Source organism: Homarus americanus, unplaced genomic scaffold (genome assembly GCF_018991925.1).
Source record: "Homarus americanus isolate GMGI-L3 unplaced genomic scaffold, GMGI_Hamer_2.0 scaffold38036, whole genome shotgun sequence".
Taxonomy (NCBI): Eukaryota; Metazoa; Arthropoda; class Malacostraca; order Decapoda; family Nephropidae; genus Homarus; species Homarus americanus.
The window spans coordinates 1-27,978 of NW_024720991.1; the positions used below are offsets into that span (position 1 = coordinate 1).

Sequence of the window (27,978 nt, forward strand, 5' to 3'; positions counted from 1 at the left end):
TTAGGGTATTTAACTAATATTCAGGTGATCAAAAGAAAAAAATGTAAATAACTTTTGTCTCCTGTAAATGAAAGATGATGATGATGGTTTATGGAGCTTTAATGACAGGTCAGGACACTCGAGAAACATTCACTCTCTACCTAACGTAACAACAACGTAACAACAACGTAACAACAACGTAACATCAACAACTTCGGTAGTGGAGGGTAATGTATGTTTTTTCTTTATTGCTATGATGAATGTGTGTGTGTGTGTGTGTGTGTGTGTGTATTAATGTGTGTATGTATTAATGTGGGTGTGGGTGTGTATTAATGTATGTTTGCGTGTGTGTGTGTGTATTTGCATGTGCACTGTATATGTGTGCGTGTGCGATTTTTCTAAACCTATTCCCACATTTATAAAACTGGAGGGAGGGAGAGGTGGGGGAGGAGGGGTGCAAGGCGGGGAGACGGTAGCAGAGTGGGGAGAGAAAACGAGTAGAAAAAGAAGTGGCGGTAATTTGTAAGAATAATGGTGGTCATGTATTTTAATAGAGAGCGGAAACTAAATTAAATGTTTCGTGGATATTTTGGGTCAGGCGCTGGGAGGTTTCACGCGCCGTAAAGGACGAGGAGGAGGAGGTGACTAGTCAAGGAGAAGTGTTGGGGATGGAGGAGGAGGTAGATGAAAAGAAAGGTGTTGATTAAGGTATGATGAAATGAGGGATGTAAGGAGAGTTTGGAGGAACTGTGGTAGTAGGTGAAGTGGTGATGAGTAAAGGTGAAGTAGAGTTTGGCAGATGTATTATACACAACCAACTTGAGTCGAATAGGTGACACAGGGCACAGGAAGGGGGTGGAGTAGGTGGTTGAAGGGGTAGGATATGGATGGTTGACCTAACTATAGAAGGTAACCCGTGGATGGACTGACATGGCGATGGTGATATGGATTGACACGAGAGGCAAGGTGTTCGGGGATTGACCCAGCGTGTCCAGCGAGGGTTCGGGAAAGTAGGGTGTAGGTGGTAGAGGGGATTTAATGTGGAGGAAGTGGTAGGGGAGGCAGGGTGGGGGTTGAAGGGGACGTGTTGTGGTGTGGTGGTGAGCGAGGGCTGCGGGGGGCCCAGGATCCAGCACTGACGCTGGTCCTGGGACGCTGCTTGAAGCCGCGTTTCCTCGCAATGTTATGCGAGCGAGTGGTGCGCAGTCCATAGCGTCGACGCGGTGGGTTCTTCCCCTCCGCCAGCCATTCTCGAGCTGGGTTTTCACTTGTTATTTGCACTATTTTCTCTTTCGTTTAAAAGTTACAAGAGTATAGAATAGAGAAGTGTTAAACCCTTACATAGTTAGCTCAAAGCTTGTCCTGGGAAACAGCAGGAAAAATCGTTACTCGACACCCTGCTTAGCCACGCCACGCCGACCATCTCATCCTGGGTTCAGTTCAGTCATCGCCGGGCGGCAAGACGGAGTGGTACCTTAACGCTCTGTCCCCACCCGAACATGTGATAAACCAAAGGAATCAAGTGGCTAAGTGAGAATTGTTAATTTGTTTAGTGAAGTCTAAGTTGAAGTTCGCATGCTGAGGTAAAATTTGGAGTAGAACAATCACTGAATAAGTGTATATTTCGTTCCAAAACAGCACTTTCTGAAAAACATCTCGGACGCAGAACAAGGTGCGAAAGAGCAGTATTTAAAATCAATAGAACTATACTGATACTGCTTGCGTGACAGGTGATATAGAGAAGTGTACCTTACTCCCTGCTAATCGTGGTTGAGCATCGGAATGTCCAGCAGTCATCCATTGATTTTCTTGAGCAAAAGACGTGTGCAGGAACCTGTCATCTGGGCCCGTGTGAACAGTGCACAGGTTGGCCGTCTACCTGTCCTGACCACCACACCGGTGTACTGTCCTTCACAAACTCCCACAGCTCACCACACACTAACGTTTATAAACACTGTACTCACCTGAACCGCTTTAATCAACGGGATATTTTTAACATTCGGTCTGTGGCTTCCAAAAATCATCTTGATATATATTTTTGTGAGGCATGTCTTTTTGAATTAGTATAGGCTGTTATGGCAGTACCCTAGTATGCTAATCGTGTTTTCTAATTTCCAGTAAAAAAAACAAGCAAAAAAAACTTTATATAAAAACTTAAAACTATATATTGACGAGACTACTGTAATCATTTAATCCGAAAACGTGTATCAGAGATAGTACTGTCGATCGAGCGTAAACTGTGACTGAAGTGCTGTAAAGACAATATAACTCAGGTCAGTCAGCACCGTCTACCACCACCCCCCCAGAGCCCAAGTCTAGTATTGAACCAACGTACCAAGCCAACGTTTGGGACGACCATCTCCTCTCTCTCTCTTCCTCACATCAAAGGTATGACAATTTGCCTCTTACATAATGATATGTTACCTCTATACAATTAATGCCATGTTACGTGACTCGATACAACCCCGAGATTTTTTTTTTTTTTTGGGTGAATCGAGGTTGTATCAAGTTCTTATCTATCTACGACTGGAGTTGCTGGCGCAGGATAGGTAACATGATACACAAGAGGTACAGTCATCAGTAGTTTAGACTTAGATTAGCTTGTGGTCCTGTTATAAAGAAGGAGACAGCAGCAAGAACGACCCACTCCCCCACCTTATTGGCAAGAGGTGAACAGGTAAGGTAATTAACAAATTCTCACAAGTATACTAATTGCAACCCTGGCGGAAAGTAATATTAGGTAATGTCGAATGTCTAAACTTCTGAAACGTCAATAAACATTTTTATGCTGTGTTTCATATCCTTTTGCTCCGTGTGTAACTTTAAGATGAACGGAGGTGAGATACTATCACGGTTAAGCTGTCAATCATGGTAATATCCATTCAAGCCTGAGTTTATTACCCAAGTTATGAGTCGAAGCTTGGCAAGTGATCGTTCCTTTAAAAGCTAAATGGTTATTGAAGAGTTTTATATATGTAGATGTAACTCCTCTCTGAGTCTTCATTTTGTGATATTAGTTAATTCATGACACGAATACCAACATGATATTGAATTTCTATACCACTATACAATATTTTTCTGCCTTAAGTACAGTATATATTTGGGTTACAACGTGACCCAGTTTATGGTAAAGTGATAAAAAATAGTGGATTTTTGTGTGTGTGATTCGCTTATATTTCACGTTAGTAAAGCCTGGCTGGCCCTGGCAAGTGGGGTGAGGCAGACGTGACCGTGAGCCTTGTATCGAACTGCGCCACCATGGAAGGGGAGGGAGGGCGCTAGTTACACCCTCTCTACTGGCAAGTGTCGCGCCATGGAGAGAGGGGATATAAGCCTGCCACAGGATATACATTATTATTAATAGACTTCTGGAATTAACTGCGTAGTATACGACATTTGTCTACAACGAATAACATTTTGACGTAAAAGTTTGTTTATTCGTGAACGTTACAGCAAATTGGTTTTCCTTTAGTTTCTAGCCATTTAAACCTTGGGTATTATGGACTAAACTGTGACCTAGTGTGTTGGGATATCTATATTTTAAACATACTGGGTACTTATATGTTTCTTTAATGGAATCTGTTCAGTAGTTAATAATAAGCCTTAATGATTATATAAAAACGTATAGATAGACTAAGGATGAAAACTAAATATACAAACTAATGAAAAAAAAAACATTATCAGAATGAAGAGTAAATAGAACCATACTTGAATAATGATTGATTTTCTGCTTCTGTTTTCTCTCAAATGGACCTAAATATTATCAAGGTACGAATTTTACCTCTCACCCCTCCCTTCCTCTCCCCTCTCACCCCTCCCTTCCTCTCCCCTCTCACCCCTCCCTTCCTCTCCCCTCTCACCCCCCCTGCCCCTCACCGTGTCTCAGGCAGGTACATCAACATCCCCCCTCACCAAGTACAGCCCTGCCCTCCCCTCCCCGTGTGTACATTATAATCTCCCCTGTATGTTGTGAAACCATTGTACATTATCTGTTCTGTTTTTGTACATTATATCTCCCCGTTGTACTGAATCTCCCCTTATACAGTCTTTATTCTCTCCCCTCAGGTTCACTCTCCTTCAAGGTTCAGTCTCTCCCCAGGTTTACTCCCCAGTTTCACTTTCTCCCCAATTTTACTCTCTCTCCCCCGAGGTTCACACAGCACTCTCATGGTTGGTCCTCTCCCTGTACACCGTTGCCTCCTGTACGGTACTAATCTTCCTGTGTACATTACCTCCAGTGTTCTATTCTGTGTACATCTCACTGTGTACGTGTTCTCTCCTGTGTACATCGTCTCCTTGTACGTGTTCTGTGTACATCGTGTAATCATGTACGTGTTCTGTGTACATCGTCTAATCATGTACGTGTACCCTCATGTACCTATCTCCAGGTAAAGTATCTCTCCGTGTACAGTGAAACCTCCATATAGCGGACGTCTTTCTCCACATGCTCCGTTAAATGAAGTTTCACATCTACCGGACCCTCTATATAACGAACTCTCATCTTTCTAATTACATAGTTCGTTTGATGGAGGTCTTACATCTACCGGACCCTCGATATAACGGACTTTTTCTTCATATAGTCCGTTAAATGGAGGTTAAACTGTACTGTATCTTCTCCTCTCTCTCCTGTCTCTCATCCTCTCCAGTGTATGCTACTCTCTTACCTCCCCTTACTATCTCTTCCATCTCCCCTTACTATCTCTTCCATCTCCCCACTATCTCTTCCCATCTCCACTATCTCTTCCATCTCCCCCCTCTATCTTCCATCACCCCACTATCTCTTCATCTCCCTTACTATCTCTTCCATCTCCCCTTACTATCTCTTCCATCTCCCTTACTATCTCTTCCATCTCCCCTCACTATCTCTTCCATCCCCCCTTACTATCTCTTCCATCCCCTACCACTCTTCATCTCTTCCATCCCTTACTATCTTCCATCTCCCCTCTATCTCTTCCATCTCCCCTTACTATCTTTTCTCCCACTATCTCCCATCTCCCCACTTCATCTCCCTATCCACTCCTTACTATCTCTTCCATCTCCCCCTTACTATCTCTTCCATCTCCCCTTACTACTCTCCATCTCCCTATCTCTTCCATCTCCCCTTACTATCTTCCATCTCATCTCTTCCATCCCCCCTACTATCTCTTCATCTCCCCCTATCTCTTCCATCTCTACATCTCCCTCCCCTCTATCTCTTCATCTCCCCTTACTCTCTCCATCTCCCCTCACTATCTCTTCCATCTCCCCCCTTACTATCTTCCATCTCCCTTCTCCCCCTACTATCTCTTCCATCTCTTACTCTCTTCCATCTCCCCTTACTATCTCTTCATCTCCCCTTACTCTCTTCCATCTCCCCTTACTATCTCTTCCATCTCCTTACTATCTCTTCCATCTCCCCCTACCTATCTCTTCCATCTCCTCACTATCTTTCCATCTCCCCCCACTATCTCTTCCACTCCCCTTCTCTCTCCATCTCCCCTCACTATCTCTATCTCCCCCTCACTATCTCTTCCATCTCCCCTTACTCCATCTCCTCACTATCTTCCATCTCCCCTTACTCTCTCCATCTCCCCCCTTACTATCTCTTCCATCTCCCCTTACTCTCTTCATCTCCCCCTCACTATCTCTTTATCTCCCCCCTCACTATCTCTTCATCTCCCCTTACTCTCTCCATCTCCCCTCACTATCTCTTCATCTCCCCCTCCTATCTCTTCCATCTCCCCCTCTCTCTTCCATCTCCCCCTCCACTATCTCTTCCATCTCCCCCTTACTCTCTACCATCTCCCCCTCACTATCTCTTCCATCTCCCCTCACTATCTTCCATCTCCCCTTCTATCCTTCCATCTCCCCCCTCCTATCTCTTCCATCTCCCCCTTACTCCTTCCTCTCTTCCATCTCCCCCTTACTCTCTTCCATCTCCCCCCCTCCTATCTCTTCCATCTCCCCTCACTATCTCTTCCATCTCCCCCTTACTCTCTACCATCTCCCCCTCCTTCTCTTCCACTCTCCCCCCCTCTCTCTTCCATCTCCCCCCCCTCTCTTATCTCCCCTTACTCCCATCTCCCCTCACTATCTCTTCCATCTCCCCCTCACTATCTCTTCCATCTCCCCTTACTCTCTACCATCTCCCCCTCACTATCTCTTCCATCTCCCCTACCCCCATCTCTTCCTCTCTCATCTCCCCTCACTATCTCTTCCATCTCCCCCTTACTATCTCTTCCATCTCCCCCCTTACTATCTTCTCCCCTTACTATCTCTTCCATCTCCCCCTTACTATCTCTTCCATCTCCCCTTACTCTCTACCATCTCCCCCTTACTATCTCTTCCCCCTTACTCTCTATCTCCCCTCACTATCTCTTCCATCTCCCCTTACTCTCTTCCATCTCTCCTTACTCTCCCCCTTACTATCTTCATCTCCCCTCCTATCTCTTCCATCTCCCCTTACTCTCTCTTACTATCTCTTCCATCTCCCCCTTACTATACTTCTTCCATCTCTTATCTCTCTCCCCAATCTCTTCCATTATACTATCTCTTCCATCTCCCCCTCTATCTTCATCTCCTTACTATCTCTTCATCTCTACTATCTCTTCCATCTCCCCTTACTATCTCTTCCATCTCCTTACTCTCTTCATCTCTCCCCTTACTACTCTTCCATCTCCCCCCTTACTATCTCTTCCATCTCCCCCTTACTATCTCTTCCATCTCTACTATCTTTATCTCCCCCTTACTATCTCTTCATCTCCCCCCTTACTATCTCTTCCATCTCCCCCCTCACTATCTCTTCCATCTCCCCTTACTCTCTACCATCTCCCCCTTACTATCTCTTCCATCTCTACTATCTCTTCATCTCCCCTCTTATCTCTTCTCCCCTTACTCTCTACATCTCTTACTATCTCTTCCATCTCCCCTCTCCTTCCTACCTCTTCCATCTCCCCCTCTCTTCCATCTCCCTTACTATCTCTTATCTCCCCTTACTCTATCTCCTTTCTCTTATCTTCCATCTCTATCCTCATCTCCTTACTATCTCTTCCATCTCATACTCTCTTATCTCCCCTCACTATCTCTTCATCTCCCTTATCTCTTATCTCCCCCACCCCTCTCTTATCTCTTCCATCTCCCCTCACTATCTTTTCCATCTCCCTTATCTCTACCATCTCCCCCTTACTACTCTCTTCCATCTCCACTCTTTCATCTCCCTCACTATCTCTTCCATCTCCCACCCCACACCCATCTCCCCCTTACTATCTCTTCCATCTCCCCTTACTCTCTTCATCTCCCTTCCTCTTCCATCTCCCCTTACTATCTCTTCCATCTCCCCCTTCTCTCTTCATCTCCCCCTTACTCTCTTCCATCTCCCCCTTACTATCTCTTCCATCTCCCCTTACTCTCTTCCATCTCCCCCTTACTATCTCTTCCATCTCCCCCTTATCTCTTCCATCTCCCCCTCTTACTATCTCTTCCATCTCCCCCTTACTATCTCTTCCATCTCCCCCTATCTCTTCCATCTCCCCCTCACTATCTCTTCCATCTCCCCCTTACTCTCTTCCATCTCCCCTTACTACTCTACCATCTCCCCCTTACTATCTCTTCCATCTCCCCCTTACTATCTCTTCCATCTCCCCCTTACTATCTCTTCCATCCTCCCCCTCCCTCTTCCATCTCCCCCCTCACTATCTCTTCCATCTCCCCTTACTATCTCTTCCATCTCCCCTTACTATCTCTTCCATCTCCCCCTTACTCTCTTCCATCTCCCCCTTACTATCTCTTCCCATCTCCCCCTTACTATCTCTTCCATCTCCCCCCCTTACTATCTCTACCATCTCCTCCTTACTATCTCTTCCATCTCCCCCTTACTATCTCTTCCATCTCCCCTCACTATCTCTTCCATCTCCCCCTTCACTCTCTACCATCTCCCCCCTTACTATCTCTTCCATCTCCCCTTATCTCTTCCATCTCCCCTTACTATCTCTTCCATCTCCCCCTCACTATCTCTTCCATCTCCCCCTTCCTTCTCTTCCATCTCCCCTTACTATCTCTTCCATCTCCCCTTACTCTCTTCCATCTCCTTACTATCTCCTCCCTCTCTTTTACTATCTCTTCATCTCTTACTATCTCTTCCATCTCCCCTCACTATCTCTTCCATCTCCCCTTACTATCTCTTCATCTCCCCCTTACTATCTCTCCATCTCCCCTTACTCTCTTCCATCTCCCCTTACTATCTCTTCCATCTCCCCCTTCTCTTCCATCTCCCTTACTCTTCCATCTCCCCTTACTATCTCTTCCATCTCCCCCTTACTATCTCTTCCATCTCCCCCTTACTCTCTTCCATCTCCCCCTTACTATCTCTACCATCTCCCCCTTACTATCTCTTCCATCTCCCCCCTCACTATCTCTTCCATCTCCCCCCCTCACTATCTCTTCATCTCCCCTCTTATCTCTTCCATCTCCCCTCACTATCTCTTCCATCTCCCCCCCTCACTATCTCTCCATCTCCTCACTATCTCTTCCATCTCCCCTCACTATCTCTTCCATCTCCCCCTCACTATCTCTCTACCATCTCCCCTCACCTCTCTCTTCCATCTCCCCTTACTCTCTTCCATCCTCCCCTATCTCTTCCATCTCCCCCTCACTATCTCTTCCATCTCCCCCCTCACTATCTTTCATCTCCCCTCTACCTCTTCCATCTCCCCCTCCTATCTCTTCCATCTCCCCCACTCTCTTCCATCTCCCCTTACTATCTCTTCCATCTCCCCCCTCACTATCTCTTCCATCTCCCCCTCACTACCTCTTCCATCTCCCCTCACTATCTCTTCCATCTCCCCTTACTCTCTTCCATCTCCCCTTACTATCTCTTCCATCTCCTCACTATCTCTTCCATCTCCCTTACTCTCTTCATCTCCCCTTACTCTCTTCCATCTCCCCTTACTATCTCTTCCATCTCCCCCTCACTATCTCTTCCATCTCCCCCTTACTCTCTACCATCTTCCCCCTCACTATCTCTTCCATCTCCTCCTCCTATCTCTTCCATCTCCTCCTCACTATCTCTTCCACTCCCCTTACTATCTCTACCATCCCCCCTCACTATCTCTTCCATCTCCCCTCACTATCTCTTCCATCTCCCCCTCACTATCTCCTCCCATCTCCCCCCTCACTATCTCTTCCATCTCCTCAGTTACACCCACACTAGCTGGGGACTCCCACCATTTTTTTTCCCAGGAAATATAGAAAAAAATAGTAACGTTACCAATTAATTTTTTCCTCAGCAGTGAACAAGCCGTACCTTCTGCTAGGTTAGGTTGGGTTTGGTTAGGTTTTGGTTAGGTCTGGTTGGGGTGGGGTGAAGTCAGGTCAGGTCAGGTCGGGTTGGTTGAGTCTGGGTTTGGTTGGGTGGTGGTGGTTTGGTTTGACCGGGTTTGGTCGGGTTTGGTTAAGTTTGGTTTGGTTAGGTTCAATTTGTTGGTCTGGTGGTCTGGTTGATTGGGTCTGGTGGTGGTTTGATTGGTGGTCGGGTTAGGTTTGGTCTGGTTGGGTTTGGTTGGGTGGTTTGGTCGGGTTGGTTTGGTCGGGTGGGTTTGGTCAGGTTGGTTTGGTCGGGTTTGGTTTGGTCGGGTTTGGTTTTGTTTGGTTGGTTTGGTCCAGGTCGGGTGGGGTTAGGTTTGGTGGTTTGGTTGGTTTGGTTTGGTTGGATTGGGGTTGGGGTTTGGTCTGGTCTGATGGTTTGGTCAGGTCGGGTGGTTTGGTGGTTGGTTTGGTTGGGTTGGTGCAGTGTTTCTAAAAAGTTGTGTGTGTGGTTGATCAGGGGTTTCGTCGTGGGTCAGGTGTACAGGTAGGGAGGCCCCCCTCCCTTGGAATAGTCTGGTGGAAACAGCCGATTGTTTGAAGATTACCCCCCCCCCCATCCCCCACACCCCCCACCCCCCCCCCCCATCCCTCCCCATCCCCCCCCATCCCCAATTTATTTCACCTGATGGCCAAAACAGCACAAACGCTTTAACTGGAATGGTTGAGTTAAGTTAAGTAATTAGTTAGTTTGAATTACGTTAGGTTAGATCTACTTTGATTAGAAGAATTTAAGTGGTAATAAGTTGCGATACGACATTAGGGTGGTGTGTTACGTTGAAGTGTGTTATTAGGTTGGGTTAACGTTACGTTGAGGGTAGATAGAATTAACGTTACGTTAGGTTGTATTGAGTTAATTGGCGTTACGTTGGGTTACGATAAATTGTGGGTAGGTGTTATGATTGGGTTAGTAGGTTGTAGGTTAGTTAGCGTTACGTTGAGTTAGCGTTAGATGGGTGTGATTACGTTAGGTTGCGTTACGTTAGAGTTAGCGTTACGTTAGGTTAGCGTTAGTTAGGTTAGCGTTACGTTGGGTAGGTTAACGTTACGTTAGATTGCGAGGATGTTAACGTTACGTTAACTTTACGTTATGTTATACGTTGAGTAAGGCGTTACGTTACATTGAGATAGCGACTTAGGTAGGGTGTTACTTACTTTAGGTTAGCGTTGAGTTGGGTTAGCGTTATATTAGGTTAGCGTTACGTTAGCGTTAGGTAGCGTTAGTGATGTTAGGTTGCGTAGGTTAAATTGGATGAGTTAGCGTTAGGTTGGTGTGGTGGTTACGTTACGTTAGGTAGGGTTGGTTACGTTAGGTTAGGTTAGCGTTACGTTAGGTTAGCGTAGGTTAGGTTACGTTAGGTTGCATTACGTTAGAGTTAGCATTAGGTAGGTGAGTTATCTAAAGTAATAAGTAGGTAGAAACTGTAGTTTATGTTCGTGATATGAATACTGGTTTAAATTCCTCTGTTTAAACCAATGCTCTCTCTCTCTCTCTCTCTCTCTCTCTCTCTCATCCGACACCTCATGTACGCCATTATTTTTTTATCTCCCTGATTATCTCCCCAAGTATATTTTACTTCTCCCAAGCGTATACTGAATTATCTCTCCCCTCCTTCTCTCCTCCTTCTCTCCCCTTTCCCTCTCTACTCTCTCCTCCCCCCTCTCTCCCCTCTCCTCTGCCTCTCTCCCTACGTCATTATTCATTATGTTTGTTATCTCCCTTGAGCCATTTGTCTGGTATCATGTATTACAGCCCCCCCCCTCTCTCTCTCTCTCTCTCTCTCTCTCTCTCTCTCTCTCTCTCTCTCTCTCTCTCTTCTTTGTTGATTTCTGTTGGTGATCTTAATCTTTTGTCAGGTTAGGTAAGATGGATTTGGTTAGGTTAGGTTAGGTTAGGTTAGGTTAGGTTAGGTTAGGTTAGGTAGGTAAGGTTAGGTAAGGTTAGGTTGGGTTAGGTAAGTTGGTTGTATGGTTAGGTTAGGTATGGTTAGGTAGGTAAGTTAGGTAAGGTTGGGTTAGGTAAGGTTAGGTTAGGTTAGGTAAGGTAAGGTTAGGTTAGGTTAGGTTAGGTTAGGATTTTGTACTATTAATATTATTTTTTTTCTATTACTACTATTACTACTATTTTTTTTTAGTTATAGAATGTCTCTCCTACTTTACTTTCTATGCCTTAGCCGACAGAATTATCGTACATACCCTGATGTAATGTTACCGACGTGGTACATTTAGATCAGGTCCTTTGTGTTTTCACCTGGGCTTTTTAACCTAATATGACTTAATTAATTCAGGGTTGTATAAAATTGCTCAGTGGTTGTGTAAATATTTATCCTCCATTTATTCCGAGACTTCCAGTGTGTTTTGCCCCCTTCTCCTCCTCCTCCACCCCGTGTACTCTTACTTCCACCTAGTGTAATCTTACCTCCGTCCTGTGTACTCTTACCTCCACCCCGTGTACTCTTACCTCCGTCCTGTGTACTCTTACCTTCGTCCTGTGTACTCTTACCTCCGCCTTCTGTACTCTTACCTCCACCCTATGTACTCTTACCTCCACCCCGTGTATGTCCTCTCACTGTGTGTAACTTCATCCCTCCCCCCGTGTTTAGTTTCATCTTACCGTGTGTACTCTTCTCTCGGTGTGTGTGTGTGTACCTGTGACTACCATGTGTACAATTCTCTCAATGTGTGTGTAATTATGACTACTATGTGTACAATTCTCTCAGTGTGTGTACCTTTGACTCTACTATGTGTACACTTCTCTCATAGTGTGTTCCTTAGTTACTGTTTATGTATCTATTTACGGGACTATATGTCGTTTATCTATCACTGTGTACAATAATTATCTTCCTCTTTTTTTTGTCATCCTCTCTTAATCGTCTTAGACCGTCTCGGGATTATGCATAGATGTTATTATATACAGCGTCAGATCTGAGTGTGTGTGTGTGTGTGTGTGTGTGCATCACTTCTCGTCTTGTAAGCGTGCAAAACCTGCCGCGCCCCACCCCCCCTCCGCCCACCTCTCCTCCGTCTTCCCTTAGCTTATAGTGTACCTGTACCATGAGTTATTGTACCTGACCTTCATTACGTGTAGCAACGCTCATATTGATGTTGTGGCTTTGAGGAATGAGCGTCCAGGACCACAAGCTAGGTAAGGTCAGTTATGTTTTCCTCCCTCCCTCATCTCCCTACACTCTTAGCCCCCCCATCTCCCTCCCCATCTCCTCCTCCTCCTCGGGGAACTGATATAGCAGGGCAGTGAAAGGTTAGCTGGAGGTTCTGTGTTATTGGGATGAGGGATGGGTGAGGGGAGGGTGGGTAGGCGATGGAGTGACACGGTGGTCGCTCTCTGGCTGTTGTCATGGCAACGCATCCACCCTCAGGAGTCTCCCCCAGGCCTATACCTTGTGTCTTGTATCCTACCAGTCAGTCAGCCATCTTGCCCTGCCACCGTCGCTTGATGGTGGCAGTATAGTAGAGTAGGTGGTGGGAGGTGTAGGTGCTCATGGGCGTGCTCAGGTGGGCGGTATGTGAAGGGCCGGGGTTTTGTTTCACCAGCATAGGATCATCCTTACATTTCCTCCTCCCAGCATAGGATCATCCTTACATTTCCTCCTCCGGCTTCCCCTCCCTCCCTCCCCTCCTCCTCCTCCACTCGATCCGCTCTTTTCTCCCCACTCACACACGTCACTCTCACTCCCTTGCTTCTCTCCTCTGGCTGGCTCCAACCCTCCACGTTTCCTCCATCATCCTTCCTCCCTCCCCCTCGCTCCCTCTCGCATCTGCAGGCCTCCACTTCCATCAGTCTCCACGGCCATGCTCTGTCAGGCCATAAAGAAGCAGGCAACCATCTTCCTCCACCAGCCTGTCGTCAACATTCGCTGCCGCTCCGCCAATAGGAATATTTTTTTTTATTCGTCACCTGCCATCGACAAATGCTTTCTCCCCCCCCCCTACCCACCTACCTCCACCTCCTCACTGTCATCTCCCGTTAGAAGATTGTCATCACCATCACCGCCTGTTTTCTTGTAAGTTCTTATCAGCATCACTCATTCTCTTACAACTTTCTTCTCGTCAACACCCACTTCCTTCCACCACCTTGCCGTCAACACCCACTTTCTTCCACCACCTTGCCGTCAACACCCACTTTCTTCCACCACCTTGCCGTCAACACCCACTTTCTTCCACCACCTTGCCGTCAACACCCACTTTCTTCCACCACCTTGCCGTCAACACCCACTTTCTTCCACCACCTTGCCGTCAACACCCACTTTCTTCCACCACCTTGCCGTCAACACCCACTTTCTTCCACCACCTTGCCGTCAACACCCACTTTCTTCCACCACCTTGCCGTCAACACCCACTTTCTTCCACCACCTTGCCGTCAACACCCACTTTCTTCCACCACCTTGCCGTCAACACCCACTATCTTTCACCACCTTGCCGTCAACATCCACTATCTTCCAACCTCCAGTAGCCAACATCCACATTCTTCATCCATCTTGCTGTTAAAATGCACTTCACTTCACCTTCCTGCTGTCAAAAAACCACTTTCCCACCGCCCCGCCGTCCCCCCTGAGCCTCCTCTCTCTCGGCCTTTATCACCCAAGACAGTTTTAGGTTCATGAATTAAACATTAAGTCACCTCCTGAGCTAAAGACATCGCTTAAAATATTATACCAGAACCAGGAGAAGAAGGATGACGTGTCTACCCAAGTACTGTACATGGTTGACTAGAATGTACTTACTGACTGTACAGGTAGTAGCATCGTCACTCTTGCAGTCCACCATACCTTTGAGAGAGTCTACCCCCAGTGTATAAAGAAGCCACTGAGATGAACTATGACCACACACTAGTTTAGTTTTTTATCTGTGTTATTATGTGTGACGTTGGAAAAGCCTCAGGTAGTTTGATAGTCGGGAAAATAAACAATCCTGAGTGATATTTTAATTTAAGGTATAGTTATGTTTGTTTCTGTAGCGTAACATGATGGTGGTGGTGATTGGTCCAGCGATGGCCGCGACACCGCTTACAGCCGTCGCGGTTCCAGTGAGAAATGATTACATGGGAACTTATACGAACTTTCTAAAGATTGAGTCGATGATAATACTTTTTTAAGCCCTTATCCTCTCTTATATAATTTTTTTCCCCGAAGTTAGTTTCAGGAGGTTGGGGGGGAGGGGGGGGGATCTCGTCTCAGTCCCCCATCTTCACCCTTCCTCCCTTCCATTCCCCTTCATCTCCACCTCCATCCCTTCAGAACTTATACCCGCAGCGCGATATTCAGTCTTGTGCTCCACTAAGCTCTTTTAAGCTGGTATTTCTCACACCAGCGTATTTACTCCAGTCTGTTTTAAGGAGATACACTCTGAAGGAACTTTATCAAGATCTTAACACGCGAAAACTTTTTAATAAGAGAACTGCGGTTTATTTGGTGAAGCTTTTAACAATTTAGAACACGCACACGCACACACACACACACACACACACACACACACACACACACACACACTCAGGCCAAGAATTCCTCTCCTGTTTACCATCAAATAAAAGAAATAGTATTAACCTTTTGGAATTTTTCAAGAGGAGGAAATTAAGTTCCTTTAAAGTGTAGTGTCACCCAGGAGGAAATTTGGACCAGGAGACTAAAATCTTTTCAGTTTGATCGACGAGATAAAAGAGTTAGAGGGAAGGAGAGCAGACTCGAGGTCCCCCTGAAACCAGCCAAGTTTTATCGAGTAAGTTGTAGTTGTCCGTGTTTAGTATCCTCGTGGCGGCTATTTTATTCCTCGTGGCGGCTATTTTATTCCTCGTGGCGGCTATTTTATTCCTCGTGGCGGCCATTTTATGCTATTTTATTCTTTTACTATTTCAGTTTATTGCTCTTACTATTTTATTCTATTGCTAGTACTATTTTATTTTATTGCTCTTACTATTTTATTCCATTACTCTTACTATTTAATTTTTTATTCGAGAACCCTACTAAATTATTTCGGCCGTGCCTGATATCCGAGAAATTTGGGTAGTGTTTTTATCGTAAACCAGCAAAAGAACTTGTTGGTAATACCGTCTTTTAAGATTAATAAATCACTGTGCCAAAGTGACTATTAATAGTAAACTTGGCAATGATGTCATAGTCCTTGTTTAAACGAGTAGAAGAACTATAGTGGGACAGTTACAAATCCAGGGATCACCTGAAAATTAACTCCCCAACTTATTTCACCTTAAGATTAACCACCTTTAAGTTAATTTAACATAATCTAAATTAAATCTAACCTCACTTAACCGCCTCGGGTAGCTATCGTTAAGGTGTAATAAACTGGGGTGACTAATCCTCATGTCCTCTTGAGTCATCGATGAAGGACACAATGTTGATGGAAATACCAATTGACATTCAGGATATGGCTTGGTGAAAGACTCTGGTCAGTCATTCCAATACGTTTTAGAGTAGAATTTCCCCGGAGTTGGTTTTTAGCTATTACGTGCAGGAGGTAGTAGAGGTGGGGCTGCCTATCCTGAATTATAATGACCCACAAAACGACGATACAGTACTTTTAACTGCGGGGAACTGGTGGTAAGGTCGATATTTTTTTATTTTTCTTATTACTTGTAAACCGTAAAGTTGTTTTGTTTATTCTCTGAGGTTAATAAATAAACAACTCTGATGTTACTTTGTCTAGTGCGTGAATTCAACCTCCAAATGACTGTAGGCTCGTACCGGTAATCCGTAAAGTCATCTTCTCTAAAACTAGGCTGTATAGTCAGTATAATCCGTCAAGTCATCTTCTACACTACAACCACACTGTAACCTTGTATAATCAGTCAAGTCAACTCCTAAGTGACAAAGCTGTTACTGTACGTACAGGTAATCAGTAAAGTCAACTTCCATTCAACGAGGCTGTTAGTATGCGTAATCTGTATTGTCAACTTTTAAATGACTAGGCTGGTGCTAATCGCTATGCACAAGTTGTAAAGTGGCGTGTTCTCCACCGCGGTGCTGATCCGGCATACTGAAGAGGTCAGCCTTGAAGCTCCCGCCAGTATGTATTTGCTTGTCGTGTTGAGCGTCTTTATGGCGTAGTATTTCACCTCGTTAATTTAATACCTCTCAGAAAAAAGAACAAAATATATGACCAGAATACAATTTTGTACGACTATAGAATTTTTTTATACAACTATTCGGGATTACAATATGATGCTCTTGGATTTTACTATTCAGGTTGTCATTGTTTTAGTGTTTTTGTATATAAAGCTAAAAAAATAATATATATTCCTCTTGGTTAGTCCGGAATAATTTGTTAATACACTACACCAACCTCGGTATTAGTGCTTTAGCTTTACCCTGTCACACTGGGGGAGGCACAGGAAATTTTTCGCTGTTTACCTGCAGGTGTATAGTATATGTTGCAAAGTCTTAAGTATTCTGGTTTTATCTGTGTATGATAGGAGGAAGTTGAATCATTCCTATAGGGTTTAGACGACATAATGTATACCGTGTTATAGTTACTGTAGATGGTAAAGAATGATTACTACCAAATTTCGTTTTTTCTTATGTGTGAAGGAACGTTTTGAGAATTAACCCTTCGTGAACGTGCTAATTGGTTGACTGTGTTAATTAGGCTTGCATAAACGTCTTCTGGTTCATCAGTTTCGGGAATTTTGTTTTTAAAGGGGACAGTGTCAACGGCGCCGCCAGTTAGTGACAAGAGGGTTTTTGACGCTGAAAAACGGTAACAAAACTGACCTCTTCCATCAAGCGGTGAAGACTGAGTGGGGTATCTCTCTCCCTTCTTTTATAGAGGTACGGTGTAGGCCTAGATGGTGAGTTTCCCGCGGGTCTCGTCTCTTATTCAGTCGGGGAAAAACGTCACCATTAGAAGATTATTGTTGAATATTTTCCAACTTAATCTAGACTTGTTACTTCAACCTGTCCAAGCCAAAACATCTTGAGACAGAAATATCCGTTTAGTGCGTTATTTCACAACTTGTTTATTTGTTTCTCAAGGCTTCTCCTATCCGGGGTGTTGCTGATCAGGCAGTCAGTCAGTAGGTCCACGTTTAAACCTCACCACCTTGTATATTCACTCTAACCAAGCCAATCAGACACGCCGTGAAGGAATTGTTAAAGTCATATTGTTTTTAACACGTTCTGACAACCTAAAAAAAAAAGTCCCACACCGGGAATAATGGCGCTTTTTCTGTATACTGGTGAGCCGCTGCTGAAGAGGTACAGGCTAGCAGCACAGCACTCGCCTCCCATCTCAACAGTCGCTGGTTCGAGTCTCGCGAACAGCCGCTTATTAGGGCGTCCCTATTCGACCCCGCTGCAAAATGTGCTGCTGACTTTACAGTTGGGGGAAACGAAAGGCGGAAGAGTATATTGCCAGTCACGCTGTCTCCCTGTGAACAGAAGGTACAGTATAATCTTCAGTGTGCTGCCTCCACACCGCCCCTAACCCGGCAGTGGAACCCTCCCTCACGTGTACGAATTGCGCCGCTTCTTTTTACAGTGTTTAATGTGTGTGTTATTTCACGTCTCGCAATTTAGTGTTGCAGTATTTTTCAAGGGTAGAATTTTGGATTAAACATAAAACTGGGTAGAAGGTTCGTATTTTCTCAGCCTCTTTGATATACCTTTGGCTGACAGTTTTAACTTTCGTCCCCTTTTTAACGATGGGATTTTGACCATTCTTTCTCAACCATCATAAGGATTTATCAGTTTAAAGCTTCATCGGTAATTGAGTTGTGGGAGAGTTGAACAACAATGTGACATACACAAATTAACTATTTAATTTAACTGAGTCACAAGGCCAGCTGTATATAAATGGATTGGCCAGTTTTGTTTTTGTTCAGTCATACTTAACCTCAAGATGTCGACTGTGAAGTTATAAAAGGTTTGAGTATGGAGGTGTGGACAACAGTATCAGTCAGCAGGTATAAGGGGAGACAGCAGACGTCCTGTCCACGCCTCTGTCTCCTGACTCAAGTGTTTATAAACAGTATATCGAGTGAACGACAACACAGAGGCGGTAAAAATTGCGCTCCTCAATTTACTCCCCCCTTCCCTCCCCCCCACCTCTCCCTCCTCCCCCTCCCCCTCTCCTCCCCCTCTCCCCTCTCCTCCCCCTCGATTAAACCAAGGTCGAGTGTCACCAGTGAGAGCAGCCACACAACTTTGACCTCGTGACGCAACATTTATACTTTCATTTGTGGCAGATTAAGTTGGTCGTGTATGTAGCAATATATATATATATATATATATATATATATATATATATATATATATATATATATATATATATATATATATATATATATATGTAAGTAATTTTATTTATTGTCTCCAGTATTCACCCGCCATGCTTAGGTGATGATGGAGGGACATTTGTGAGGGGTGGAGGGGGGGGTTAAGTGACGGGGTTTGTTAATTAGTTCATCAGTTGAGTTATTAAAAGATATGAGAGATACTGGTGTGTGTGTGTGTGTGTGTGTGAGAGAGAGAGAGAGAGAGAGAGACCACTTGAGGTTCTTTGTCGTTGTTATTGCCGGAGTAAACCATAATAAACATGACCTTGACTATTTGTTGTTGATGGCGTGAACTGTTGCAGCTAGGTTAAAGCTTTTGTGTGCGTGTTACGTATGTACCTGTTAGTATGACGGCATAACCTGTACGTTGCTGTATATGTACGTTCGTGTCTGCCGGATGTTAGGTTATTATTAGCATGAATATTTGCTGCTTGACTACACACACACACAAGCTAACGTTAGTGCAGAATGTGAGGGCATAACTGTTTTGTTTGTGTGTGTGTGTGTGTGTGTGTGTGTGAGAGAGATTTTGACGTCTTGTTGAACTCAGTGAAAGTAAGTGGCATTATTTCCTCCTCTTTGACTCCTCCCACGCAACACTCACCCACACATGGGGTTTATATGAAGCTGGAAAATTTACTTGGTGGAAAAAAAGATGTGGGAGGAGTAATTTTCGAGTCTCCCCTTAAAACTGTGTAGGTTTTTTTTTTGCGGTGAATTTGCCGTATTTTGTGGCGAATTTTCTTTTCTTTAGCAGTGAATTTTCCGTTTTTGCAGTGAGTTTCTCGTTTTTGTCGTCAATTTCCCATTTTTGGCAATGAATTTTCTTTTTTTTGCAGTAAATTTTCCGATTTTTTGCAGTGAATTTCCGCGTTTTCTACCCTAACCTAATAAGACCTAATCGAAATCTGTTAATGCCGATTTTTACTCCACATTTTTTAACCTCCCGATTTAATTTAGGATTTACCCATCATTCTGTCTGATTCGCGATTCTTGATTCACGTTACGATTCATGGTAAATTCAGTCGATATTTCTCTTCTGTATTGGACTTGAACGCTGATGACTGCCTGTGTATGACTCTAGGGTCTTATAAGTCATCGTGCTTTGGGGTTGTTATCGTACTCTGATATTTAAGTCATCGTACTCATGGTGTTGTCATTGTACTTTATAAATTTATGTTATCGTACTCAGGTTTAAGTCATCGTACTCTAGCATTTAAGTCGTCGTACACTCAGATTTAAGTTATCGTACTCAGGCTTCAGTTTCCTCTCAGTAATTCCCAGTTCCTTCTTATTTCCACAACCGTTCGTTATCTCAGAGTAACATGATCGAACGCTCGAATCAATTAAGAATGTTACTGAAAAAAAAAAACCACGACCAGAGGAAATGAAATGAACCGAAATGAATCGCAACCTTTTATATATATATATTTTTTACTTATATATTATATGTAGTTTAATTATCTTAGAGTAGTACAAGAAAGATAATTGAAAGGATTCGTACTTGACTATTTATAAATTTTTCTCTTTCACCTTTACTCGCGGTCTCTCTCTCTCTCTCTCTCTCTCTCTCTCTCTCTCTCTCTCTCTCATTTAATGCTGACTATATTACTATTTGAAGGATTGTTATTTTGAGTTGCCATGACATTGTGAGAACAGGGCTTGTGAGCTTGTGTGAGAGCTGCCGGTGGGGTGAGATCCTTGTGAGCATGATTTATGAGCACTGATAATTATGCTACTTATAAGGGAAGTGGGGTGAGGGATCTTTGTGAGTGTGTGAGTAAAAATGTGAGCACTGGTGTATTTTGACGTTTGTGAGCTTGTGAGTGAGTTCTGATACACGTGTCTTTATGAGGTAGGAGACAGCTGGAGTGGGGGGAGGGGGGGGTGTTCTTGTGAGTTTGTTAGCGCATGATTGTGAGTTATGATACACGTGTCTTATGAGTGGTGGTACATGACGGGCGTGTCAGTGTTGGGCGGCGCGAAATACCCAAGGTTCACACATCAGAAGCAACGGTTTAGTGGTGATGGCTGCGGTCTTTGTGCGGTTTGACGAGTAATGCGTGGCTACGGTATGGGGTGAGGTCATACCGCACCTCACACTTACCTGTATTTGAGGGTAGGTGGTGTGTAAGATATGACCTAAAGCTCCCAGCGGTTGATGTGAGGAGTGAATTATATTTGGCGGTGTGTGTGTGTGTTCAGTTGGATCACGCGCATGTACACAAATACGTGTACACATGAAAAGCAACAACACAGACTTCGTTATACACAGACACACATACCTCGTGCAGACACATACACTTAAAGGACGGACACACACCTACCTACCTACACACACACACACACACACACACACACACACACACATACATACATACATACATACATACATACATTCTTAGGGTCCCGGCGGAAGAGATCACACACAAACAGGAGGACCTGCTGCTGGGAATGACCAATATTTACCAACACTGATAAACATTTACTTACACTTGATCTCCCCTCAGTACACGTCCAGCTCTAGGTCGGCAGATACCTGTGTAACCAGGGCTAACCTAATTTACCCCAGCCTAACCCTAACCTAACCTAACCTAACCTAACCTAATTTACCCCAGCCTAACCCTAACCTAACCTAACCTAACCTAACCAGGGCTAACCTAATTTACCCCAGCCTAACCCTAACCTAACCTAACCTAACCTAACCAGGGCTAACCTAATTTACCCCAGCCTAACCCTAACCTAACCTAACTCTAACTTAACCTGACAGCTATTTTTATTTATTTATTAGACATTCGCTAAAGCCACATTTAAATCCTCTCAATTTTTTGCCATATTTTTTACACTACTACTACAGTTTTTTGTAACCAGTTTCTTATCGTCCTATATCTCTCAACAAGGTGAAGATGGGAAGTGTATTTCTTATCATGGGAGGAAGCGAATGTGTGTGTCTCACCTTCTCTCTCTCTCTCTCTCTCTCTCTCTCTCTCTCTCTCTCTCTCTCCAGTCCAGGTAGATATATAACTCAGAACTTTATAATTAAGATGTCTGAAATTTGGTTGGAAATTAGAATAATGAGACGGAAAAGAGGGTAGGTAGTGAGGGGAGAATAAGGGGAAAGGGGGAGAGAGGTGGTTAGGGGGGGTGAGGTAGTCAGGATGATGGGAGGGGGAGGAAGGTAGTCAGGAGGATGGGAGGGTGACGGGGAAAGGAAGTGAGGATGGAAGGATGGGAATGGGATGGTAAACGAGGCAGAGCGAAGGATGGGAGGATGGGAATGGGATGATGAAGGAGGCAAGAGGGAAGGATGGGAGGGTAATCAGGAGGATAGAAGGATGAAGGGAGGAGGAAGAGGCAGGAAGTAGAGGGAAGTCAGGTGAGGAAATAATGGGAAGGAGAACGGAACAGGAAGTGGGTTGTTGATGGCTGGCGGAAAGACGCTAAATGAATTGTTCTGGTGAGGGGAGTTACAAGTGGATGGTGTGTGGTGTTAAGTGTAGACAGGTGTGGCGGCAGGTGGAGACAGGTGTGGTGGCAGGTGTAGACAGGTGTGGCAGTAGGTGTAGGAAGATGTGGTAGTAGGTGAAGGTATAGGTGGTGACGGTAGGTGTAGCAGCAGGTGTAGGTGTATAGACAGGTGTGTTAGCCTACTAAGTGAGATTAGATTTGGTACAAGGTAGGTGTGTGTGTGTGTGTGTGTGTGTGTGTGTGTGTGAGATAAGACACCTTAGCCATACACTATCATAACACTACCCATATTAACACTATATTATAAACAAACAAATAAATATACGCATGACTCACTATACCTGGCGATACAAAGAGACTCCACACCCCACACTCCACCCGGTACCACACCCCACACTGCACCCAGTACCACATCCCACACTCCACCCAGTACCACATCCCACACTCCACCCAGTACCACATCCACATCACTCCAGTATATTCCCTCAGCCACACACCCCCAGCATACCCACCTTCTCCTCCACACAGTTCCATACAAAACATTATCTCATATTAAGCAACAAGCTAAGAGACCATCCCTCCGTATACCTTAACAAGCTTGTGTCGTCGTACTGCTGTTGTGTTGCTTTAATGGCCATTTCGTATTCAGGAACTATCGCTCAGTGTTCTAACTTGGGAAACTCTTGGAGCCTTATGGGAACCTTTGGAGCTTAGTGGATCAGTGGCTGGGTTTAGTGTGTGTGTGTGTGTGTGTGTGTGTGTTAACAGGGGGTATGGTCAGTGTCGTGTCCCTCATAGCACTGGACTTGTCTATGTCATGAAACTCTTTAAATATTTATACTTTTATTGGATCACCTGAAGAATTAACACCCAGCTTATTTCACCTGACAAATAAGCACCCTGACCTAACACTAACCTAACCTAACACTATCCCAACCTAACCTAACCTAACTTTAACCTAACCTAACACTAACCTAACCTAACCTAACACTAACCTAACACTAACCTAACACTAACCTAACCTAACCTAACCTAACCTAACCTAACACTAACCTACCTTTCCCAGGTAACGTAAGGGTGTTTAATCATCATGTAGAAATAAGTTAAGGTAGACTAATCTTCAGGGGATCACTTCGTATTATCACGTCTTCAGGAGGGTCAAAGGTCACCTGATCAGTGTTGGTCTTTGTCTTGTTGTTCCAGGTTGGTGGGTGTTCCGTGTTGTGACGTCATAGACAGGCGTGACCAGGTATGTGCCCAGACAGACAGACAATTAGACGCAGACAGAGAAAGTGAGAGTTTGATGGTGTGTGAAGTTGACCGATATATATATGTGTGTGTGTGTGTGTGTGTGTGTGTGTGTGTGTGTGTGTGTGTGTGTGTGTGTGTGTGTGTGTGTGTGTGTGTGTGTGTGTGTGTGTGTGTGTGTGTGTGTGTGTGTGTGTATGTGTGTGTGTGTGTGTGAAAGTATTGCAATAAACCAACCCAGACGAACTATTTATACCGTATATATTTCGTACCAAATATTTTACACCAACTCTCTAGAATTTATGAATGAATAAAATAAATAATTAAACAACAAAACAAAAAAAAAATTTAAAAGACGGGAAAATAATCATTGTCAGAAGTTTGTATAATTAATGGCTGGGGTGAAGCGAGTAAAGAATTATCACAGAGAAATTATTATGCCTGGCAAATTATGGAAGCCCGAGTGAGTGAATAATTAAAAAGAAACTAATTATATTTTCTTGTGAATTATTAAAAAAAAAAAGGGACTAGATTTAGATTACAGAAAAATGTTGTATAATTAGAAGAAAAAAAAATGCATAATGAAATGGTAATAAAAGTGATAAATAGTGAGAAAGGATGAAAGTGTATAAGAGTGAAGGTGAAAATATGACCTATTGAGAAGAAGGTGATAAATTTGATGCAAGAATAAATGTGAAAGGAATGTATTTAATGACTGGTAGAGCATGAGGAAGTGTGACCCGGAGTTAACAAGTGTCACTGTGGTCATAGTTGGCTGTAACGTAACCCGGAAGGGCGTGTGTGCCTGTCTCTCTATCTCTATCTTTCTATCTATCTCTTCCGTGTCTGATTGTCTTTCCACCTGTGTCCTACACCTTCCGTGTCTGATTGTCTTTCCACCTGTGTCCTACGCCTGGGGGGGGGGAGCCGTGTCCCATGTCCACCCCTATCCCCTTCCACCCACTACCAGTATTACCCCCTTCCCCACCTTTTCCCCCTTCCCCACCTTCCTTTCCCCTTTTCCCCACCTTCCCCCACCGTCCCCCCCTTTCTCCCCCTCTTCCCCACCTTTCCCACCTTCCCCTTCCCCACTTCCCTTCTTCTCCCCCACCTTCCCCCCCTCCCCACCTTCCCTTCCCCCCCACCTTCCCTCCCCACCTTCCCTCCCCCACCTTCCGCCTCCCCCCCACCTTCCCCCTTCCCTCTCCTTCCCCTCCCCACGTCACTTTAAGATCAAATTTCCACGTGTTCGAAACTTTAATCTTGGGGGGGTCCTAAGAAGCTACTAGACGGAAGTTGAAGCTCGGGTTACAACTCTGTCTATCCATCATGTTTGGTACTGCTGGCTGTCTCTTCCTCCTCCCTCCTCCTCCCTCTTCCTCCTGCTCCTCCTCCTCCTCCTCCTTCCTCCTTCCTCTTCCTCCTTTTCTCCTTTTCCTCATCCTCCCTCACGCTGTTAGTAATCCCTCCTCCCTCCATTTCCTGGTTTTAGTAATCTCTCCTCCTCCCGCTGTTAGTTAGTCCCTCCCGTTCCTCCTCCTCCCGTTGTTAGTGAGTCCCTCCCGTTCCTCCTCTTTACTACTCCTCACACATTGACTTCCTCCTCCGCCAGTTTGACTTCACTTTCTTCCCCCTCCTCCGCCCACTTTGACTTCCCCTTTCCTCCTCCTCTTTCCCCCACTTAGACATTCTATTTCCTCCTCCTCCTCCTCCTCCGCCGTGCCTGCCTGCTGGGGACGTATTTTGACCTGCGGGCTGCAAACACGAACAGCCCATCTGATCACGCGTACCAACAGAGGAACAGTGCCAGGATTCGTCGCCCCCTCCCCTCCCTAGTAAGTGGCACCTTGACACACTCACTATATGACACAGGCTGGTGGCCCCATGTATATGTGTATGAATGTATACATGGAAATACATGTAGATAGGCAGATTGATATGTATATAGATAGGTAGAAACAAATAGAGATGTATGTATGTATGTATGTATGTATGTATGTATGTATGTATGTATGTATGTATGTATGTATGTATGCATGTATGTATGTATGTATAAAATAGTTTCATAACGTTTCAAATGACTTGTTCTTACCATCTAGTAAATGTATCTAACTTAATTAATCCAGTACAGTAGATAATGCAGTAATAATTTGATAAAGAAAACAAGGCTGTGAAGGATAGACTAAATTATGAAGTGTTTACATTATTTTAGAGGCAAGATTAAATTTTATTATATATTTTTATAACTACTTAACAACGGAGGCCTGTACTGTACTGCGGGGTCATGGTTGTTAACCCCTTGAGTACTAGGTTATTAGTTAAATACGATATCTTTACCCCTGATTATGAGGTATCAACCCTTTGAGTATGATGACTTACCCCCTTGAGTACTATGAATTAACTCATTATGTACGAGAACTTAACCCCTTGAGTACGGTGGGTTAACATAAATATGACGAATTAACCCCTTGAGTACGGGAGCTTAACCCCTTGAGTGCGGTGAGTTAACCCCTGAAGTACGATGATTTAACCCCTTTGAGTACCAGAACTTAATCCCTTGAATACGGGAAATTAAAACATGAGTACGGTGCTTCAACTCATTTAAGTACGAGGACTTAAATCCCTGCGTACGAGAAAATAACACCTTGAGTACGATGATTTAACCCTTTGAGTACGATAACTTAACCCTTTGAGTACGAATGGGGGTCAAGTCTTCGTATTTAAGGGGGGTTAATCTCTGGTTTAAGGTTTCTGCAACGATTCAATTAACCTGTAAGTTATTGTTGTAATTAATATTCTTAAGAGGAACTACACGCTGTAACCTCCTTCACTTCAAATCACTATATTATAATTGACACTAATGAGGATGTTTAACTACACTCCTTTATTTACATTGTGTTGGTCGCTTAAACTCCGGTAACGTCACTATTGCCTCAAGTCACTGTTTACATTGTGTTGGTCGCTTAAACTCCGGTAACGTCACTATTGCCTCAAGTCACTGTTTACATTGTGTTGGTCGCTTAAACTCCGGTAACGTCACTATTGCCTCAAGTCACTGTTTACATTGTGTTGGTCGCTTAAACTCCGGTAACGTGTATTTATGATGTAATTATATAAAGATGTATAGACGATAAAACTATTAATAAACGTAATGTATAAAATAATCTCTCTTTTCTTATTCATTTATTCCTCTTCTTCCTTTATCCATCTCTTCCTTCTTTGTTTGTCTTCCTTTGTCCCGTGTTTCGTTCATTACTCCTCTTCCTTCTCCTACTCCTCCTCATCGTTTATCCATATTTTTCCATCTTTCTCTTTTCTTGTCGTTGTTTTTCTTTCTTGTCTACTAGTTCCTTCTCCTTTGTGTTTATCCTCGTGTCTATTCCTCTCATTTTTTTCCATCTCTTCCTCTTTTTATCCGTCTTTCCCTTCTTTCTTTGTCCTTGTGTTTCCCCTCTCTCTCACATCTGTTCCTCCTCTTCCTGTCTTTTATTGATCTTTCCCATCTGTGTATGATTATCCTTCTCTCTCTCATTCCTCCTCTTCTTCTTCCTCATTATCTCTTTATCTATCATTGTTCTTCTTTCTTTGTCTTTATCTTTTTCATTCATCTTTTTTCCATCTATGTGTCTTTAACTCATTTATTCCTCTTTATCGATCTTTATCTTTCTTTGCTTGTCTCATTGTGTCCGTCCGTCTGTCCTTCCGTCCGTCTTCAGCGCCGCATCACCTGACCGCCGCTTCCTCTTGGTGTTCACTTTCACCCAATTTCCGCAAGTTGGAAGGCGGTGTTGAACGATGCGTGGAGGTGGTGGCGGTGTGGAACAGATCCCCGGTAGCGCGGAGGTGGTGGCGGTGTGGAACAGATCCCCGGTGGCGTGGTGGTGGCGGTGTAGAACAGATCCCCGGTGGCGTGGAGGTGGTGGCGGTGTGGAACAGATCCCCGGTTGCGTGGGTGGTGGCGGTGTGGAACAGATCCCCCGGTGGCATGGAGGTGGTGGAGGTGTGGAACAGATCCCCGGTGGCGTGGAGGTGGTGGCGGTGTGGAACAGATCCCCGGTGGCGTGGAGGTGGTGGCGGTGTGGAACAGATCCCCGGTGGCGTGGAGGTGAATGGCGGTGTGGAACAGATCCCCGGTGGCGTGGAAATTGAGTAGCGGTGTGGAACAGATCCCCGGTGGCATGGAGTGGTGGCGGTGGAACAGATCCCCGGTGGCGTGGAAGTGGTGACGGTGTGGAACGAATCCCCGGTGGCATGGAGAATTGGTGGAGGTGTGGAACAGATCCCCAGTGGCGGCGTGGAGGTGGTGGCGGTGTGAACAGATCCCCGGTGGTGTAGGGATATCGCAGGTGGTGTGGACTTGATCCCGGTGGTGTGGAGATGGTGGCGGTGTGGAACAGATCCCGGTGGTGTGGAGGATATCGCAGGTGGTGTGGAACAGATCCCGGTGGCGTGGAGGTGGTGGCGGTGTGGAACAGATTCAGGTGGTGTAGAGGATATCGCAGGTGGTGTGGAACAGATCCCGGTGGTGTGGAGCATCGTCTCTTGTTCTAGACTCATCTCAGCTTCTTCACTCCATCTATTCTTCCTCCGGTCTGTCTATTCTGTAGGGTAGATAGATAGATAGATAGATAGATAGATAGATA

General features: G+C 44.7%; 1 long non-coding RNA gene across 1 annotated transcript in view; it reads left to right on the forward strand.

Moving 5' to 3' along the window:
- The first annotated feature begins 1,302 nt into the window (after positions 1-1,302).
- Positions 1,303-27,978, forward strand: part of LOC121861296 — a 130,889-nt gene continuing 104,213 nt past the window's right edge. Inside the window, exons 1-2 of the long non-coding RNA XR_006088004.1 lie at positions 1,303-1,509; positions 2,098-2,367. This is a non-coding gene — a long non-coding RNA (uncharacterized LOC121861296). The remainder of the gene's footprint in view (positions 1,510-2,097; positions 2,368-27,978) is intronic.